The 19,637-nt window shown below is 43.5% G+C and overlaps 1 protein-coding gene and 1 long non-coding RNA gene across 4 annotated transcripts in view; one reads left to right on the top strand and one right to left on the bottom strand.

The window, feature by feature from the left end:
* Positions 1-19,637, bottom strand: part of ADAMTS9 (ADAM metallopeptidase with thrombospondin type 1 motif 9) — a 221,078-nt gene that overhangs the window by 199,682 nt on the left and 1,759 nt on the right. The window lies entirely within an intron of this gene.
* Positions 18,972-19,637, top strand: part of LOC120978462 — a 65,866-nt gene continuing 65,200 nt past the window's right edge. The window contains exon 1 of the long non-coding RNA XR_005774097.1: positions 18,972-19,180. This is a non-coding gene — a long non-coding RNA (uncharacterized LOC120978462). The remainder of the gene's footprint in view (positions 19,181-19,637) is intronic.

Below are 19,637 nucleotides of genomic sequence, written 5' to 3'. Positions count from 1 at the left end.
TGCTATCCGGGAATGCTGGGAGTTGAAGTTTTGCAACAGCATACAGACCTGCGATAACCAACTAGATGCAACTACAGAACACGCTACATCTTGACGATGCACCGTTCAGCCCTAGATCATAATTTCCAAAATTTTCTACATGCTGACTGGTCAGGAATGTTTGTGCTGATGGAACCAATAACAGACAAATCAGTCATCACGACAGGTAGCCTAGCCAATAACTGGAAGCAGATGTGCACCAATGGTGCAAGCAGACCTTGATCATTTCAAGAACTGGATATATTGACCCACAAGCTCATCACGTCTATAACATCTAATTCCTCCTCTGAAGTAGACCATGCTTTGCATATAGATGACTGCACCCCAGAGAGGGGTATGAGACCTTCAGTTCATAGAGAGAGTTGATATTTATGGTAGCATGGCCTTCTACCCAACCTCAGAAACAATTTCACGTTTACATACAGATAGCTCCATATCTTTATGCTTATTTTGTAGTCATTTCTGGACACCCCATTTTTCCAGTGCGCACCCCTTGTTGGGCTTAGATAGTTCCTGCTTCATGGCAAGTCAATAGTCCTGCAGTCATCCCTCGATTACTACTATTCCCAGGTTGCAATATGCTTGCAATTAAGTCCTCTGCACCTCCCCACATCATCTTCTTCTTGGTAGCGGGAATGCAGATGAACTTGGCAACCCATGCGCATCCATCAATGGGTATGAGCCGCCTAATGTGTCTCATATGTATGTGTAATCGTTATCACGCATGCGCTGTTAAGAAACATGCGTGGTCTTTATTACGCATGTGCTGGCCAGAAACGTGTAGTCTTTGTCAGGCATGCACAATAGGCGTTGTCTTTATCACACATGCGCTGTAGAGAACATGTGTGGTCTTCATCATGCATGCGCTGTTGAAAAGCGCGTACTCCCTATCACGCAGGCGTATGCCCTGTTGAGAAACGTGCGGTCTTTGTCACGCATGCGCAACATGAGTTGTCTTGATCACACATGCGCTGTAGAGAACATGTGTGGACTTTATCATGCGTGTGCATGAGCTTAAAAAAATATGTGGCACCACACATGCACTTTTGAGCCTTTATTGTACTCTCTATCACGCATGCGCTGTTGAGAAACACGTGCTATTTATCATGCATGAGCTCTTGGGATACATGTGTAATTGTGTAGTCTTTATCACACATGCGCTCTTCAGAAATATGTGGTCCTTACCACGCGTGCATATGCCTCCATCACGCATGCGCCGTTGAGAAACGTGTGGTTTTTATCCAGTATGCTTTCTTGTGCTACGTACTGTATGAAGCCTTTATCATGCATGCGCTGTTCAGGAACGTTTGCAGCCTTTACCATGCATGCACGTGCATTGTCGAAACATACTGTATGTGTGATCTTTATCATGCATGCGCTCTTCAGATACAGGTGTAGCCTTCATCGTGCATGCGCTGTTGACAAATATGTGCAGCCTTTACCATGCATGCTCATGTGCTCGAGACTACCTTCATCGCGCATGCGCTCTTGAGATAAATGTGAAGCCTTTATCATGCAGGTGCTGTTGAGTAATAGGTGTTAACTTTATCACGCATATACTTGTGTAGCCTTTATCATGCATGCGCTGTTGAGAAACATGTGAGCCTAGCCTGCCAATGTATTTGATGCCACTAATGACCACAGGTGCCTTAGCCAGCTGGGGCAGATGTATGGCACGTGGTCTTCAAACCAAGAGGAAGAGAAGTGGCAGGTTATGTGACACGGATTGGAGTTGCAGGATCTGTAAGAAAATGTAAACTTGGGTATATCACATAGTCAGTCAAAAATCTTTTAAGACGGGATTTCAAAAATAACTAATTCATCCTTGAAAATTCCTTTAAGATAAGCCCTAATGTAGACATTATAGAGGGAGATCCCCCTCCCTCTCCTTCCTACAGTGGAGAGCCGCTGACATCAATAAGAAGGGTGTGGACAGGTCTATAGGCTGATATGTAAAAGTACCGTTGAGACAGTAGTCACAATATTCTGTGCAGAAGACAACTCTACCGAACATACACATTCCCATACGCCATGCACAAGAAAGCAAAGAGTGGTTTGAAGTTAGTGTCCCTTTAATCTGCTGTGACGAAGCTCAGATGGAAGCCAACCCTCATGGTTCTTTTTCTCAACAAGGGCTTTTTGGCAGATGTTTCAGCGTTTCTGAAGAGCTTTCAAGTTGCCTAGAAAGTAGTAAGTGTATCGCGAAGCGGAGATGCTTGAGTAGAGAAAAAATGACACTTCTGCAAATTGTGTTGAATTTCAATAAAAAGAAAATCGACCTGAATCTAGACGTACAGGAAACCGCTTCCAGACTGCATCAGTGTCCCCCCAGCTAGTGGCCCTGGGCAAGGGGCTAAAAATGACTGCTTTTAATGTGCATTTATAGTCTCCAGCGGGGATGTCGTATAGTAGCAGCCAGTGCAGGAGACCTAAAAGCCTAAGGCCCCTTTCACACGGGCGAGATTTCCGCGCGGATGCGATGCGTGAGGTGAACGCATTGCACCCGCACTGAATCCGGACCCATTCATTTCTATGGGGCTGTGCACACGAGCGGTGCGATTTTCAAGCACGGTTGCTAGAAGACAATCGAGATGGGGACCCGATTATTATTATTTTCCCTTATAACACGGTTATAAGGGAAAATAATAGCATTCTTAATACAGAATGCATAGTACAATAGGGCTGGAGGGGTTAAAAAAAAATAATTGTTTTTTAACTCTTCTGTCTTCTTATTTGCTGTGCACAGGAAAAGGACCTGTGATGACGTCACTGCGGTCATCACATGGTCCGTCACATGATCCATCACCATGGTAAAAGATCGTGTGATGGACCATGTGATGAGTGCAGTCATGTCATCAAAGGTCCTATTCCTCACAGATGAAGACAGAAGAGAAGCCGGGCTGCGCGAACAAGTAGATTAAGGTGAGTTAAATTTTTATTTTTTAACCCCTCCAGCCCTATTGTACTATGCATTCTGTATTCAGAATGCTATTATTTTCCCTTATAACCATGTTATAAGGGAAAATAATAAAATCTACGCAACACCGAACCCAAACCCGAACTTCTGTGAAGAAGTTCGGATTTGGGTACCAAACATGCCGATTTTTCTCACGCACGTGCAAAACGCATTACAATGTTTTGCACTCGCGTGGAAAAATCGCGCATTATACCGCAACACACCCAGCCAAAAACATGACGCCCGTGTGAAAGAGGCCTAAGAGATACTTCAATTCGGCACAATGGAGATCTGCCGCATGAATCAGAAGGTCCAAATAACATTTAAAGGGATTTTCTGGGACTTAAATGTTGATGACCTACCTTGTCGATAGGTCATCAATATCTGATCGGTGGGGTTAGGGATCAGCAGTTAAAAGGGGCCTCAGCGCTGTGTCCTCCTCAATGATGCTACGTGCAGAAAGTCACATGGACTTTCTGAAGTTCTGTCCCATTCAAGTGATTGGGACTGAGCTGCAATACCAAGTGCAACAACTATATATCGCATGGCGATGTGCTTGGTATACTATGAAGAGGCTGCAGCGCTCAACCGATCAAGCAGCTGATCAGTGGGGTTCCTGGGACTTGTACCTCAACCAATCTGATATTGATGAACTATCCTGAGGATGAACCATCGGCTGCAGCATGGTTCAGGCCTGGAAGACTTTGATATGATCTAAGTTTCTCCAATAATTTACATTGTGTGGGAATGGTTGGGAGGCATACAGTATACGTCTATTTAAAGGGGTTGTCTAGTTTAGTTAATAGAAGTGTGGGTGGGGGATCTTCTGTTCAAGATCCTTATGTCTTGTCCAGAATGGAGTGTAGATACAAAGGGTGAACATGGCAATAAGTGTGGTAGACTCTTGGCCAGATCCCTACGTGAACAAAGGGCAAGGAATTATATTCCACGCATTGCTCCACCACGGGGACCAGTGTTACATAATCCTGACTCGATTGCAGAAGCTTTTTCTCAATTTTATCAGAACCTATACAATCTTCCTCAATCCAGTCAATCTAGTCAGATCTTGAACTCGGCCATGAGCTCCTATTTGGTTAAGTCAGGTTTACCGAAATTACCGAGTGAGGCCATTGAGAGTTTGAACAGTCCGTTTACAGCTGATGAGATTGGGGAGGCCCTGAAATCAATGCAACCTAGTAAGGCCCCAGGCCCAGATGGCCTACCAGCCTCTTATTATAAGAGATTCCTTCCCCTCCTGCGTTCTCCCCTTACCAATGCCTTGAATAAATTAAGCTCAGGAGTGCCTCTCCCTAAAGACATGTCTCATGCACACATAACTGTTATCCATAAGGAGGGCAAGGACCCGACCGCTTGCGCCAGTTACCGGCCTATTTCTCTACTTAATGTGGACATTAAGCTCTTCGCAAAGGTTTTAGCCACCCGCCTGACCCCATACCTGACAGACCTTATTCACCTAGATCAGGTGGGTTTCATTCCCTCAAGGGAGGCGAGAGATAACACCACAAAAGTCTTGAACCTGGTACATCTGGCCAAAATTCAACGGTCCAATCTATGTCTCCTGTCCACAGATGCCGAAAAGGCTTTTGACAGGGTAGGTTGGCCTTGGTTATTTGCAGTATTAAACCATGTGGGTGTGGAGGGTTCCTTATTGACGTGGATCCGCTCCTTATACTCCTCTCCCTCGGCAGCCGCAAAGGTTAATGGTGTCCTCTCGCCTCCCTTTGAGATCAGGAATGGTACACGCCAGGGTTGCCCTCTATCTCCTTTAATTTTTATCCTCACCCTAGAACCACTCCTGAGGACTATAAGGAATAACCCGGGCATTTCTGGTCTCATGGTAGAGGAAAAGGAGTTTAAGATAGCAGCCTATGCAGACGACCTGTTGTTCATGATAACCAAGCCTCAAGTTGCCCTCCCTAACCTAATTGAGGAATTCAAAGTATTCCATAACTTGTCCAATCCTAAAATTAACTTACAGAAATCGGAAGCGCTTAATGTCTCCATTCCACCGGCTCTAGAAGCCGAACTGGCGGGCTCCTTGCCTTTCCGTTGGGCAACAGGTTCCATTAAATATTTAGGCACAATGATTCCCAGGGATTTGCGTGAGCTTTTCTCCAGGAATTTTACTCCTCTCTTAAATCGGATCAGAGATGACCTCAAGAGATGGTCCAAAGGCCTATATACGTGGTTTGGCAGGTGCGCCATTTTCAAAATGAACGTCCTCCCACGCTTACTGTATCTGTTTCAGACCCTTCCTATCCACATTCCGGCCAGTTTCTTCTCTGTTGTACATCGGGATCTCTTTAGATTTCTATGGGCGGGGAAAAATTCGAGACTGTCTAGATCCTTATTACATGTGCCGAAGGAAAGGGGGGGCCTGGGGATCCCTGATCTAAGAAAGTATTATGCAGCCTCTATGTTTCAACGTGTGGTAGATTGGTCCCGGCACACTCAGTTCAAGCAATGGATCTCAATTGAGCAATTCACATCACGAACTCCTTTGGCCCTCCTTCCATGGACGGATAGGAAGGTCCCGAGTGACCTTTCTTCCCATCCTCTCATAGGTCCTACCTTAGCTCAATTCCGTAAGTACCAACAGATATCTACAATCTCCCCTGCACCATCTCCAATGTTCCCTATCCTAGGACATCCGGACTTCCCAGCGGGTTGCTCAGGGGGTCCGTTCGCACAGTGGAGGTCGAGTGGTAGGTGTAGGGCACCATTCTTCAGAATTTCTGGCAGATGGCTCACTTACTCTGAACTATTAGGTCGGACAGACCCCTGTCCTCTAGGTCCATGGAGATCAAGGCAGCTACATCATTTCCTTTCTTCTATTCCATCCACTCAGGGATATGATAGGGCACTCACTTCTTTTGAAAAAATATGTATAGGTTCCGGACTATATCGGCACTCTCTCTCAGAATTATACAAGGCATTGGGAACGCCGGGTTCGGACTATCTCCCACCTTACTCAGCAACATGGGCTCAGGACTTGCAGAGGGATATCTCCTCCGACCAGTGGCTTAGAATTTTCCAGTTTACTCATAAATCATCCATTGCAAGTAAATATCAGGAGGCCAGTTACAAATTACTATCGAGGTGGTATTATGTTCCTACCCGTCTCCAAAAAATGTTTCCGTCGGCTTCTCCTCTATGTTGGAGATGTGATGCCTACCAAGGTTCCCTTCTGCATATTTTCTGGCAATGTGACAAAGTTAAACCATTCTGGGAGGCTGTCCAAAAGGCCCTGGCCTCCATTTTTCCCTTTTCAATCCCTAACACACCAGAGTTTTTCTTACTCTTTCTTTCGGACTTGCCGTTGATATTACTTCGACGATCTTGTCTACGTTATCTGGTTATAGCAGCTAGAGCTTGTGTCCCTGCGAGGTGGAAGTCTGGTTCGCCTCCCTCCGTGGGAATGTGGATTCAGAAGGTTGAAGAGATTCGGAGAATGGAGGAACTCACAGCATCTTTGAAAGGTGGTAACAGAGCTTTTGTTGCTATGTGGTCTCCTTGGTTCACCTTTCAGGACTCCGCGGAGTATCGGAATTTGCTGTCCTAAGAGTCTAGACCGGACACTACTGTACTCTTCATTTATCCCCCCCTGCCCCCCCTTAAATCCTTTCCCCCTCAATTCTTCCTTTTGTATCCTTGTCTTGTGCCCCCCCCCCCCCCCCCCCATTCATGTCATTGTCTGTCAAATTTTCTTTTATTTTCATGCTATGGCTACATTTTCTATGGCCTTTTTTGATTTTTGTATGGTTCTTGTTGATGAATCGATGTGCCTTATTGTCACCATGGGCTGAACATCAAACACAGACGTATGTGTTGTAATTGTTTGTAAATTGTTGGATTATGCTTCATGATATCAGTCGGCATGGACTCGACTATTATTTTCTAAAGTATGTGATTCAACATGCAATAATGCTGTTATTTTTACAAAATAAGAAATAAAGAATTAAAAAAAAACAAAAAAAAAACAAAGGGTGTCTCTTGTTCTGGAAGATCTGTCCTGTCCTGCATTACACAGACAAACCACTGGTTTAAATGGACATCTTGTAATGCTTAATTTTCCCTGTGGTGGCACTGCAGGAAAACTGAACACTTACTTTTACTTCCCCAACAGATTAGAACAGATTTATGAGGGTCACAGGGATTGTCTAAATCGAGCAAACCTTCTAAGAATGCTGAAATAGATAGAGTTGGTAGTAAGGTAAAACTCCTGAGAATTGTAAGAGCAGATAGTGGTGATTGTTACCACCATCTATGAGTCCAAGGTAAGTCACAAATAGATCAAAAGAATAGAAGAAGAATATTTAAAGACTTAACACAAGAAGAAGAAGAATATTAAAAGACTTAACACAAGAAGAAGAAGAATATTAAAAGACTTAACACAAGTCGGGGCCTCGTGGGTATCTCCAGCTATTTTGGATTCTGAAGGGAAATGGTCTTTCAAGTCTACTACATAAAAAGATCTCTGACTACATGGAAGTATCCCAGCTCCCTTCTTATAGACGGCATGTAGAAAGGACATAAAACATGCCAAAGCTCCCAGTGAAAAGCTTATGAGTGCATTACTGTAAAACAGATTACAATGTAAAGTATATTGAAGACAGATGGCACTCGTATGAAATGATGTCCAGGAGGTAAACTGGCAAGTGGTATCTTCCTGTTATTTTGACCCCTGGACTATATAGATGCATTAGAGGGCACTAAAAATAACAGGATATGGATAATCTAATGTATGGTTTTTGCTTTTAAGGGACGTGAAGTTAATGCTTTCCATGACAAGAATTAAGAATTCAAGTAAAAATGTCCTGACGATTATCCTGCTGGTCTGGGGGTAACATGTTGATAAAACTATAAAAATTAGGGGGTCATTTACTAATCTGAAATACACCTAAATTATATATATATTATATATATATATATATATACAGTACAGACCAAAAGTTTGGACACACCTTCTCATTCAAAGAGTTTTCTTTATTTAAATGACTATGAAGGCATCAAAACTATGAATTAACACATGTGGAATTATATACATAACAAACAAGTGTGAAACAACTGAAAATATGTCATATTCTAGGTTCTTCAAAGTAGCCATCTTTTGCTTTGATTACTGCTTTGCACACTCTTGGCATTCTCTTGATGAGCTTCAAGAGGTAGTCCCCTGAAATGGTCTTCCAACAGTCTTGAAGGAGTTCCCAGAGATGCTTAGCACTTGTTGGCCCTTTTGCCTTCACTCTGCGGTCCAGCTCACCCCAAACCATCTCGATTGGGTTCAGGTCTGGTGACTGTGGAGGCCAGGTCATCTGGTGCAGCACCCCATCACTCTCCTTCATGGTCAAATAGCCCTTACTTTCAAAGTTTTCCCAATTTTTTGGCTGACTGACTGACCTTCATTTCTTAAAGTAATGATGGCCACTCGTTTTTCTTTACTTAGCTGCTTTTTTCTTGCCATAATACAAATTCTAACAGTCTATTCAGTAGGACTATCAGCTGTGTATCCACCTGACTTCTCCTCAACGCCACTGATGGTCCCAACCCCATTTATAAGGCAAGAAATCCCACCTATTAAACCTGACAGGGCACACCTGTGAAGTGAAAATCCTTTCAGGGGACTACCTCTTGAAGCTCATTAAGAGAATGCCAAGAGTGTGCAAAGCAGTAATCAAAGCAAAAGGTGGCTACTTTGAAGAACCTAGAATATGACATATTTTCAGTTGTTTCACACTTGTTTGTTATGTATATAATTCCACATGTGTTAATTCATAGTTTTGATGCCTTCAGTGTGAATCTACAATTTTCATAGTCATGAAAATAAAGAAAACTCTTTGAATGAGAAGGTGTGTCCAAACTTTTGGTCTGTACTGTATATATTTCATCTGCGCTGCCATCTGGGATTTTCCCCCGCTCACGCCAGGTCTAAATGTGTGGGTGTGGCATGGGCGGTAAAGGGGCCGGCAGGCCTATCTCATTCATCATGTGTAGAAAACGGCTTGTCTTACATTTAGAACTGGCGCTGGATGCGCCGAAGTTTTGGAGAGGCTGGTGCCTCTTCATAACTCCGGCGGATCCACTGCCAGTGCAAGGCTTTATGAAGACCAGCGTCGAAAACGCAGTTTTTTTTATAAATATGCCCCTTAGTTTTTATCATGAATGATGACTGTCATTTTAAAAACTTTGGGGGACATTTACGGCACTTTTGCAGCGTAAAAAAGTCACTAATTATGGCGCACGCCATATTGGCACAATAATTTGTGACTTTTTAAGCTTCCACACCAGAAGGCGGGGCTTAGCGGGAGGGGGCGAAAGCCTATCACAGCTAGTTGGATTTACAATAACTTGCATCAAAAACTAGCCCCTAGCTGGCATAGATTTGAGTTTCTGGCGCACAGAGCGGCAGAGATGCGACTAATTTATTGAGAAGCATTTGCCTCTTAATAAATGAGGCATATCTTACTACAGTGCACAGGGGATAAATGACCCCCTGTGTCTTTTTGGGGTCCAAAGTTGCTGGTTCATTTCAAAATATACAGTATCTTTATGGAGGTCAGAGCTTAGTTTGTCTGATACAGGGCTCCAAATCCAAGTCCCTTCCGTTATTGAGAGGTAATGCTAAAATAATTTGCTTAAACAAGCTGTCTCTGTAGCTGTGGAGAGAACATGCTAATAAAGTCCTGTGATTACAGCAGCATCAACACTGATTGAAATGGGCAGCAGTCTCTGCTGTATGAGAGAGGTGTGACTATGGGGGTGTGCTAATGGGGGACAGGGCTAATAAGAGTGATGTGAGTTAGCAGACTTATACTCCACTGTATCTGTAACATGGCAGACAATGGTAATGACTTCTGGTTAGTGAATTATGAGCAAGGAGAGATTTCCTGCACAAATAGCAAAGCTTCAATACAAAGGTTTCAAATAGGTACTATACATGAGGATCAAAGGGCACTGTGAAGTTATTAATATTCACTGAATCCCACAGGAAAAATCTGGAGCTGATTCAGAAAACGGGCATTTTAAACCAAATAATTGACATTTAAAAGCCACTGACGTCAATGTAAACACTTGACCTTGTGTGCACAGTAGATTTGGGTACCGCAATTTGCTGTCCCCAATGCACGGGCAACATCCGTGAGGTTTCCGCAGACGGATGCAGAGCCATTCAACTTGGGTCCGCACAGCAAAAAAATTAAATATGTTCTATTTTTTTGTGGTGCGGAGGCATGGAGAGAAACCCAGCGGTTAAAATACGCCATAGAATCCGCTGTGGAAAATGGCCGTGGTGTAATCCACTATCAAAAGGCAAACAGCTTTCCATTGACTTCAGTGGTAGAAACGCCACCACTTTCATTAACAACTGTGTAACATCTGCTGGTATCTGTCAATTTACAGCAGAGGCAAACGTGCTAGGCAAAAGCTACCTATGCAATCACCCTAAGGGCTCATGCACACGACCGTATGTATTTTGCGGTCTGCAAAACATGGATCCGCAAAAAATACGGATGGCGTCTGTGTGCATTCCGTATTTTGCAGAACGGAACAGCTAGCCCCTAATAGAACAGTCCGTAATGTGGACAATAATAGGACACTAACGTATTTTCTTTCCGTGTCCGTTCCGTTTTTTTTTTGCGGACCGTATGCGGAACCATTCATTTCAATGGGTCTGCAAAAAAAACGGAAGGTAGTCTGTGTGCATTCCGTTTCCGTATGTCCGTATTTCCGTTCTGCCAAAAAATAGAACATGTCCTATTATTGTCCGCATTACGGACAAGGATAGGACCGTTCTATTAGGGGCCGCCTGTTCCGTTCTGCAAAATACAGAATGCACACAGACGTCATCCGTATTTCTTGCAGATCCGTTTTTTGCGGAGACGCAAAATACATATGGTCGTGTGCATGAGGCCTAATTCAGTGGAACAGGAGGCTGACCTTTTGCATCAGAGCCCACATAATTGCTTCATGCAGTGACATTATGGACGGCATGCTAAGAAGTGATAGATCTGTCAGCTATGTCTGTGCTGCAAAAAAAGACTAAGGCCTCATGCACACGACCGTTGTTGTGTTCCGTGTCCGTTGTTCCGTTTTCCGTGATTTTCTGTGAACCCATGGACTTTCAATTGGTCCGTGGAAAACTCGGCTAATGCACCGTTTGTCATCCGCGTCCGTGATCCGTGTTTCCAGTCCGTCAAAAAAATAGGACCTGTCCTATTTTTTTAACGGACAACGGTTCGCGGACCCATTCAAGTCAATGGGCCCGTGAAAAAACACGGAGGCACACAAGATTGTGTTTTTTTTCTATCATTTGCATGGCAAACTTGACTTAGACTTTTTTTTGCTTTCCTTCATGTCTGGTGATCCTCCAAAAGTAAAGGAAGACACACGGAAACAAAAACGGAAACGGATCACGGAACAACGGAACCCCATTTTGCGGAACGGAACACAACATGAGGCCTAAGTCTCAATGTCTCATGTGAAAAAACAGTTTTCCAGAATCTTTTCCCGCCATCATGATCGTAGATGTCACCGTCGGTTTTTTTCAGGACTGCATGTCCCATAATGCTGCAGACATACTGTATTACCGCTCAAGTTATATAGGTCATTCCAAACCGGATCCATCGCAGATGCAGACATAAGGCACAGGAGAGGCTACAGGCTGCGCTCTGTGCGGCAGCGTGCATGTCACAGGCCATGTTATCTCTAGCCTACTACAGGGAGGCACAGACAGGACTGACTAGCAGTGGTCTCACAGCCATCTTATTCTTCCTAATATAACTCTTTTTCGTGCCCCCCCCTTCTACAGCTGATCTCTCCTCACACCATGCACTTTATATATGTGCATTACGCAGGTATTGGCGGGTGACTTCCCTATTTTTTTTATATTTTTTTTTTATAAAAGATGGCTGGGCCGCTGTATAAAATGAGCACTTTTTACCTTTTTTGCCCCCTCTATTTCCTCACAGGTCCCAGCATGCTGCACTAGTGAGTCTGGTAAAATGCCGGGTCCCACAACAGAAATCCGACGGACTCTATTATAGTCAGTGTGGTCCATGAGGCACCATTGCTGTCCATTATGTGATGAATATGACGCTTCCGTTATTTGCATTGATCTGCGCAGAACAACCGAAAGAAAGAAAGAATGCTGGTGTGAACGCCGCCTAACAAGTATCTTAAAGGCCACTGGTGATAACTCGGAGATCCTTGGTTTGCCTTAGCAATGGTATTAAAATTACAAAGGACCGGTCGCCTCTCCTGACATGTACTAACAATTCTGGGGCATCTATGTTGTGACATTCCTATATTATTCCTACTAGAAGTAAATGTCCAGATGGGTGTTACTCGTTGGGGGGGGGGGGGGGGGGGGGGGTTGTCTCTGCAGTCTGTCACCAGCAGCACTGATCGGATAGTGTCATACTGTGAAGGGACACGCCCCAAACTGGTAATGCTCACCTTCCAGCAGGAATAATAGAGTAATGGCACAACACAGAGTCTGAAGAATAGATTGTCCAGAATTGTCAAGTCACGTGGAACGCATTTCGTTACTAAAACAGACATGTCAGGAGAGGTGAACGGTCCCCTCTCTAATACAATTAGGAGGAAGTCCATCTCAACCTTTCTGGGAAAATCACATGGCAGTGCTTAAAGGGGCTTTCTGGGAGTTGTAAACTGATAACCTATCCTTTAGATAGGTCATCAATATCTGATCAGTGGGGGTCCGACACCAGGGACACCAGCCAATCAGCTGTTTGAGGTAATAGCGACGCTCGAGTGAGCGTCGCGGCCTCCTCGCAGCTTAGCAAGCACAGCGCCGTCCATTGTATAGTGGTCGTGCTTGATATTGCAGCCCAACCCCATTTACGTGAGCTGCCCCTAGGCCACGTGACTTGTGAACATAACATCATCCTCCTAGGAAGAGACTGATCGGCGGGGGTGCCAGGAGTCAGACCTCCACTGATCAGATAATGATGATGACCTATCCTGAGGATAGGCCTTCAATAGCAAAATCCCAGAAAAAAAACAACTTTAATCCTGAAAGTTTTCTAACTTCTAAAACTCCTTAAAGTTTTGGAACTTTTTCCTTGCAGTTTAATGGGCATTTGGACTCTATTCTTGACTATGAAGCCAAGAGGTCAGTTTATAAAGCTGACAATCAGCAGATAAAAATAGCGCCAGTAAAGATTTTACCAATAAATCATCAGCTAACGAGCGATCTCCGCAGCGCTCTATGACACATTCATTAATGTAGTATTTATATTGGCCAGGAGACAGCCGGTTCCCCATATCTATCCAAAGCTGCGCTGGGCTGACGGCTATGCTGACTTAACCACGATGGTGCCAGGCAAGAAGAATTGCTAATGCTGGCCTTAAAGGGGGTTCCCAACTTTGGGCAAGTAGGAGTCCTCTCAATGCATCCCATGGCTGGTTTGTGGGTGCACAAAGGGGGACTGGGGTGAGGATCGACATACAACGGCGGGGGATCTATTCATGTCTTACTGTACTGAACAGGGCTTGTCAGTCTCCCTTTAAATATGAAGGGGACATGGCGAATAGTGAGCTGATCATAGGGGTTCCCAACAATCTGGTATTGGTGGCTTATCAATAGTATAGTCCCTTTAAAACCCCTTTAAAGGGATGTCTACTTCAAAAACAGCGCCACCCCTGTTCACGGGTTGTGCGTGGTATTGCAGCTTTGCACCATTCACTTGAGTTGAGCTGCAATGCCACATACAACCTGTGGACAGGGGTGGTGCTGTTTCTGGAAATAAGCAGCCATGTTTTTGTAATCCTGTATGACTCCTTTAATAAGGACTCGTAGGACAAACCTTGTACGGCAACTCTAGATTTGGGCCTTGGACAATTTTAACGGATACTAGCATTTCCACTAGTCATAGTAACCAAAATATCTGTGTGCCTATGGCTAAAATAAGGGGCTTTTGCATCAATTAAAGGAAAAGTTAAATTATTTTATAAGTATTCTGATGAAGTAGCATCTAGTAGAGACGAATGAATGGATTAGTTCACGTCTCAATCACTTGGGCAGTTAATGAATAAACTCTGGAGCTATAGCGGCCAACGCGTCACCTGCTCTAACATGGGCCATTTACAAAGTGACCATGACCCCCCCCCCCTCTTCCTCCAAGTCGGTATCATATTAGTGTATACAAGCTGCTGTTGGGTGTGGGGATATCACACCTGCAAGGGTGCACAGACCAAAAAAGCACCATAAACAGCTGCTCCAGACCCACAGCCAAGGCCTAGTTCAGATTGGCAGAGGTCCAACTCTCGGCACCTCTGCCGATCAGCTGTTCGAAGAGACCTAAGTGCTCCAGCACAGCGCCGTACATTGTATAGTGGCTGTGCTTGGTATTACAGCCTAACCCCATCCACCTGAATGGGACTGAGCTGTGCCTAGGTCAAGTGACCGATGAATATCACATCACTGGCCTAGGAAGGGGCCTAAGCCCTCACGGGGTGCCGTGGCCTCTTCAAGCAGCTGATCGGCAGGGGTATCGGGAGTCTGAACCCCCACCAATCTGATATTGATGACCTATCCTGAGGATAGGCCATCAATATTAAATTCCTGGATAAACTCTTTAAGTACCCATACATGCTCGGTTGAGCTGAGAGTACATGTGTATGGAGGGGTTGGGAAAAATTACGGTTGGCCAAGGTCAAACAAACTTTTACTTATTGCATGTTTATGGCCAGCTTAAGTTTTGGAAGGGTTTCATCTAGGGATCCGAACCGAACCCGAGTTCGGGAAATGTTTTTTTACAGTACAAATTAATTTATGAAGTCGTTACCCAAAATCTCGTGAGACTTGACGAAGCAATAACTTCGGCTCATCGGAGCCAATACATTCTAATACTGTACGGAGCTTCTGCTCCGTACAGTATTGGAACAAAGTTTCATGCAAATCGACTTCAGAGGTTTCATCCGAAGTCGATTCGTTCATCCCTAGTTTCAGCGTATCGGGGCATGTGTGCAGATACCGGTGTAACTAATGGTTGGATTTGACATGTGATGATGTGTTTGTAATGTTTAAAAGCAATAGCGTACTTAACATGTAGGCAGACCACGCCACTGCAATGAGAGAGCCATGGTCTAGACTCCTCCTTCTGCTTCCCACCAGAAAACAGAGGCATTTTACTGCAGCCACCACTAGAGGGAGCTCAGTGCAAACTAATTTTACAGCGTCCATTGAGTTAAATGCTAACTGTATACATTTGTGTGCACTGAGTCCCCCTAGTGGTGGCTGCAGGGAGCCATTTTTGTAATATTTGAGGAAAGGCAGAGAGTTATATCTGCCATATTTATGAAGCAACTGTTACACTTTTTCTGACATAGAAGTCAGAAAACATTCAATTCAACTGGAGTAATTGTTTGGTCAGTGCTGTGGTTCACAATGTTATATGCCAAATTTTGGGGCAACGAAAAATGCTCATAGAACTCCATGCATTTTGCAGATTACACTCCCATATACACGTCACAGGCAAAATTATTGCATTATCAAGGGGTCTTTAGCAGCAGAGTAACTACAGTTGACTTTTTAACATCTTTTCTGGGGTTAAATTCAACGGAGTGAACATTGAGAACTTCCTGGTACAAACGTTTACATGAGCACAAGATCTCCACAGGAGGCTGCAAGCCTCCGAAATCCTGTTTAAGAATTTCTCCCTCCCACTAAATGGAAGTCATCCTGAGTATTTGTAGACGGCAGGAGCAGAACATTTTTTTATGGCTCATGCAGTTCATATTTGAAGTAGCTCTGTAATTAATTTTACAAACTCAATCAATGAGCTTAGCAACTAATTATCTCTTCACCTCGTCCAGAGCCTTCAGGTAAACTGTACAAAGTGGGACAATAAAATGATCTGCCCAAACCCCATCGCCCAAAGTTCCCTATACATGAAGTTATTCTTCCAGTCTAGTCCAGTGCTCAGACACAGCATATCCAATAATGTGGAGAGTTTACACATCAGATTGACCAAAATAGGCAAGTTTGGCCAATATCAAGTGGGTTAGCCCATACTAGCATTATGAGTAGTTGCATTAGCCAAAACATCTGTGTGTCTATGACCAAAATAAGGGGCTTCTGCTTCCCTTAAAGGCACTTTCCTAAAAAATAAAAAAAATAAAAAATTGGCAAGTTTGGCCAAGTGTGTTGGCATCTTAAAGCACCATCTTTTTCCACACCATGTTGGATTGATTCAGTCCTCATTTCTAAAGTTTTCATGAGTCATACATTCCTTAATTGTAACTACAGAGAGCCTTGGGGTAGGGTGGGGGGGTCTGGGTACAGGTAGATGTCTTGCCAACTGCTGGTATCTGTGGGATATCTGCCCATTTATGATGGGAGCAGAGAGCTACTCAAATGGAAAGACAAGATCTTATAACTATCGACCAGACTTGGCAAGCAGTAAGTGGTCCTGTCAGCTGGATTAGTATGTGCCCATATGGTGTGATATCGACAACGCCTATGGATTAAAAAGATATTGAAACCATAATGACTATCATTGGTCAAGTTTAGGGATGTCACTTTAGGAGGTACAGAGGTACCATAGCATTCACACTCAGGCTCCGGTGCATGAGGAGATCCAAAGGTCCTCTCTGTCTCATAAGAACATCTATAATATAAATAGCCGATGGAAATGATAGAATGTGGATGGGGCTCAGATGCTTTAAGTTACTTCTCCGGCCAAGTTGGAGTATGCATTTAATGGTAGAAGCAGTGACTACAACCAATGGGTAAAATAAAATAGCCTTTATACCTCCAGCAAATTTGGCAACGTTTCGACCCACCCAAAGGTCTTCCTCAACCATTGGATTGTATGTGAATACATCTATCCTTCTATCACAGCATGAGAACCCAAAATAACTCTGAGATGCCTTCTGAGGTCCATAACTCTATTTTTTGAAAACCGAAGGAGCAACTCCAGGGGTCAATTTGGTTTATTTTGGCTTTCCGGGTCCAGTTTTTCCACTAACTGAATATTGTTTAAATCAGCAAAGCTTTACATATTTGCCAAGTGATATTAGAAATCTACTTACCTTGTCAGGGTTAAAGTACATGTGGGGGGAGGGAGGCTGCCAGTAGGCTGAGATCTTAGCTCCATATCATATCTTGAGGCATTCTCCACTTCTGTTTTCTGCCGTGCAGTATCTTGAGTCTTCTCCTCTCCTGTCGTGTTTATTTGGTTCATATAGTGGGACACAAGCAAGAATTCCTAGCTGACGGAGCTGGTGTCATAAGATTTATTTAAAACCTAGTATGTATCTTGCATAAGACTTTTAGAATTTTTGAGTTTTAAACAAATTCATTTGATTGCCGCTAAAGTCTTGCCAACAGAATGAAAATAATTTCTGGTGTTATTGACCAATGTTTTAATATATAAAGACGGGATGTAAAAAAAAATTAGAACACCCGACATATGATAAGCTCCATTAAAGGGGATTTCTAGCCAACCTTTTTTCATATAGACCCTAAATTTGCAATATTTCTTGCCTCAAAATGTTTGCTCCAGATCTCAGTCAACTAAGATGAGGTGACTTGTTGTCCACAGTCATATCAATTGCTCAATGGCTGATTGAGAGCTGTCACACTTGTTATGTTCAGTGGGTGTGGGACCACTGTGTCAATGAACCGGTTTGACTTTGGGCCAAACGTAAGGGCTTTATCCTGGCAGTCCCCTAGTATTTACCCTTTTAGTGTGGTTGACAGCTGACCCACAGAAGTTAGAGACACCAGTGCGATGTACCGAGGGGCCAGGCAAAACTTGTAGTCAGTAACAGGCTGAGATCAGGGCAAGCAGAATTTGTGAGCATTCGAGCAACAGTCCAGAGGTCAGGACAGGCAGCAAAGGGTCAGTACAGAGATCAGGAAACGGTCAAGTCAGGAGGCAGATGGACAGGCAGAAGTCAGTACATAGGCAGACTAGCAGATTATAGCTCCTTTGCAGGATCTAACAAGCTAGTGAACCTATTGCTCAGGCAGAGAATGAGACAAACAGCATAGTATGTATAGCAGAAGCTGTTTAGCACATTAGAAACAGCCTAGAAGCTCCATGCAGAGCCAAAGGACGGTTTAACCTTTGCAGAACTGAAGAATAAGGTGAGGATCAATGAAGAACATCCCTAAAAGACACACAGGACACCGGCGCCAGGGCCCCCTGCCTGAACGCTGGACCTGCAACATACATAGGATGTGTGGAGTGGCGCCTGTGCCCTCCCAAAATAGCGGGACAGAGGCGGGCACGAGCCACTGACGTAACAACACTAATTACCATTGCAACACTTGGTGTAGTAGTCTCAGTGAAGCGAGAGGGGGAAGGGAGAAGGAGGGGGGGCACTGGTGTGTAGCTTTAAAGGCATAGTTTATTATTTTTACATTTCTTGCAGGTTGTGGGGCTTCAGGCCCAGTGAATCCTTTAATGACACTGACGCTCAAAAACAAATATCAAATAGCCCTTCTATGCAATGCATGGGTCCCGAATTGGACCCCTGTACATTGAAATTATTTGCATAACTCGTACGACGTTAAGAACTCAGTGCACCTCAATGTAGCTTAGACAATTGAACAGCAGTCAATGAAGGACTAGAACGTTACTGAAAATATGAATATTTATACTAATTATTATTATCTTAAGGTAATAATCCATCTACAAACTATACATGCCCTTTAGAGTAATTAAAATATATATATATATACACCTCAGAGTTTATAAAATTCAAACCACTTAAGGTGGTATTCTTAAAATGACAACCTCTCCTTCAAATGCAAATTCATCCTGGATTTTAAAACATTTCTTATCATAGGTATCTTTTATAGGACTATAATAGTTAATAAATAGAAAATCAATTTTAAGATTTTTTTTTTCAATTCCACTTTGGAAAAATAAATCTTTCCGGCTCCCTTAAATGAAACTCCAGTCATAGAAACTCCACCTACCAAACAAATGACAACAACAGTCCAGTGTAGAGCCAGACTGGGGAACAGTGTAGCGTTGGTCTGGGTTTCGGGATCCTGCTTTCAGGATTTTCTGGTTCATTCCCAAGGAAATTATTCATCTTTTCTGTACTCCACTACCTTACAACTCAACGGAGATTCCCAATGTGTTTTGTGTTTTAAAGGGATTCCTGGATTTAACTCAACATCTGCTGGTATGTATTCCTACTCAGGATGGATGCCTGATTACCCAATACGCTTTGAGGGTTAAGTTGGCCCGTCTGACACACAGAGATATTCAGATACTGCATCTGACCATTAATCGTCTATATATCTCACACTGACTTATCCTTTACGACTCATCTGTTTTTATCAGATTATGATTAATGGTCATCGACAATTTCACAACATGTGAGATATATCTTCCTAGGGCTTCACAAGATCATATCCGCCCATTTCCTTATCACCGATTTGCACTAGAGTCACTTCCCAGCAGATCACTTAAGAATCATCTGATATGTTGTACAACACAGTAACATTGTAACATATTCTCCAGTAATTGTGTAAATATTTGTATTATTGCCTTAGTATTAGCAATAATATTTTACAACATTGCAAAATAACCATCGCCGAGCAGTTACATTGCAACAAATAAGTCATTCTGGAAACTTT

Source organism: Bufo bufo, chromosome 9, assembly GCF_905171765.1.
Source record: "Bufo bufo chromosome 9, aBufBuf1.1, whole genome shotgun sequence".
Lineage (NCBI taxonomy): Eukaryota > Metazoa > Chordata > Amphibia > Anura > Bufonidae > Bufo > Bufo bufo.
This window is presented reverse-complemented; position numbering and strand designations above follow the sequence as displayed.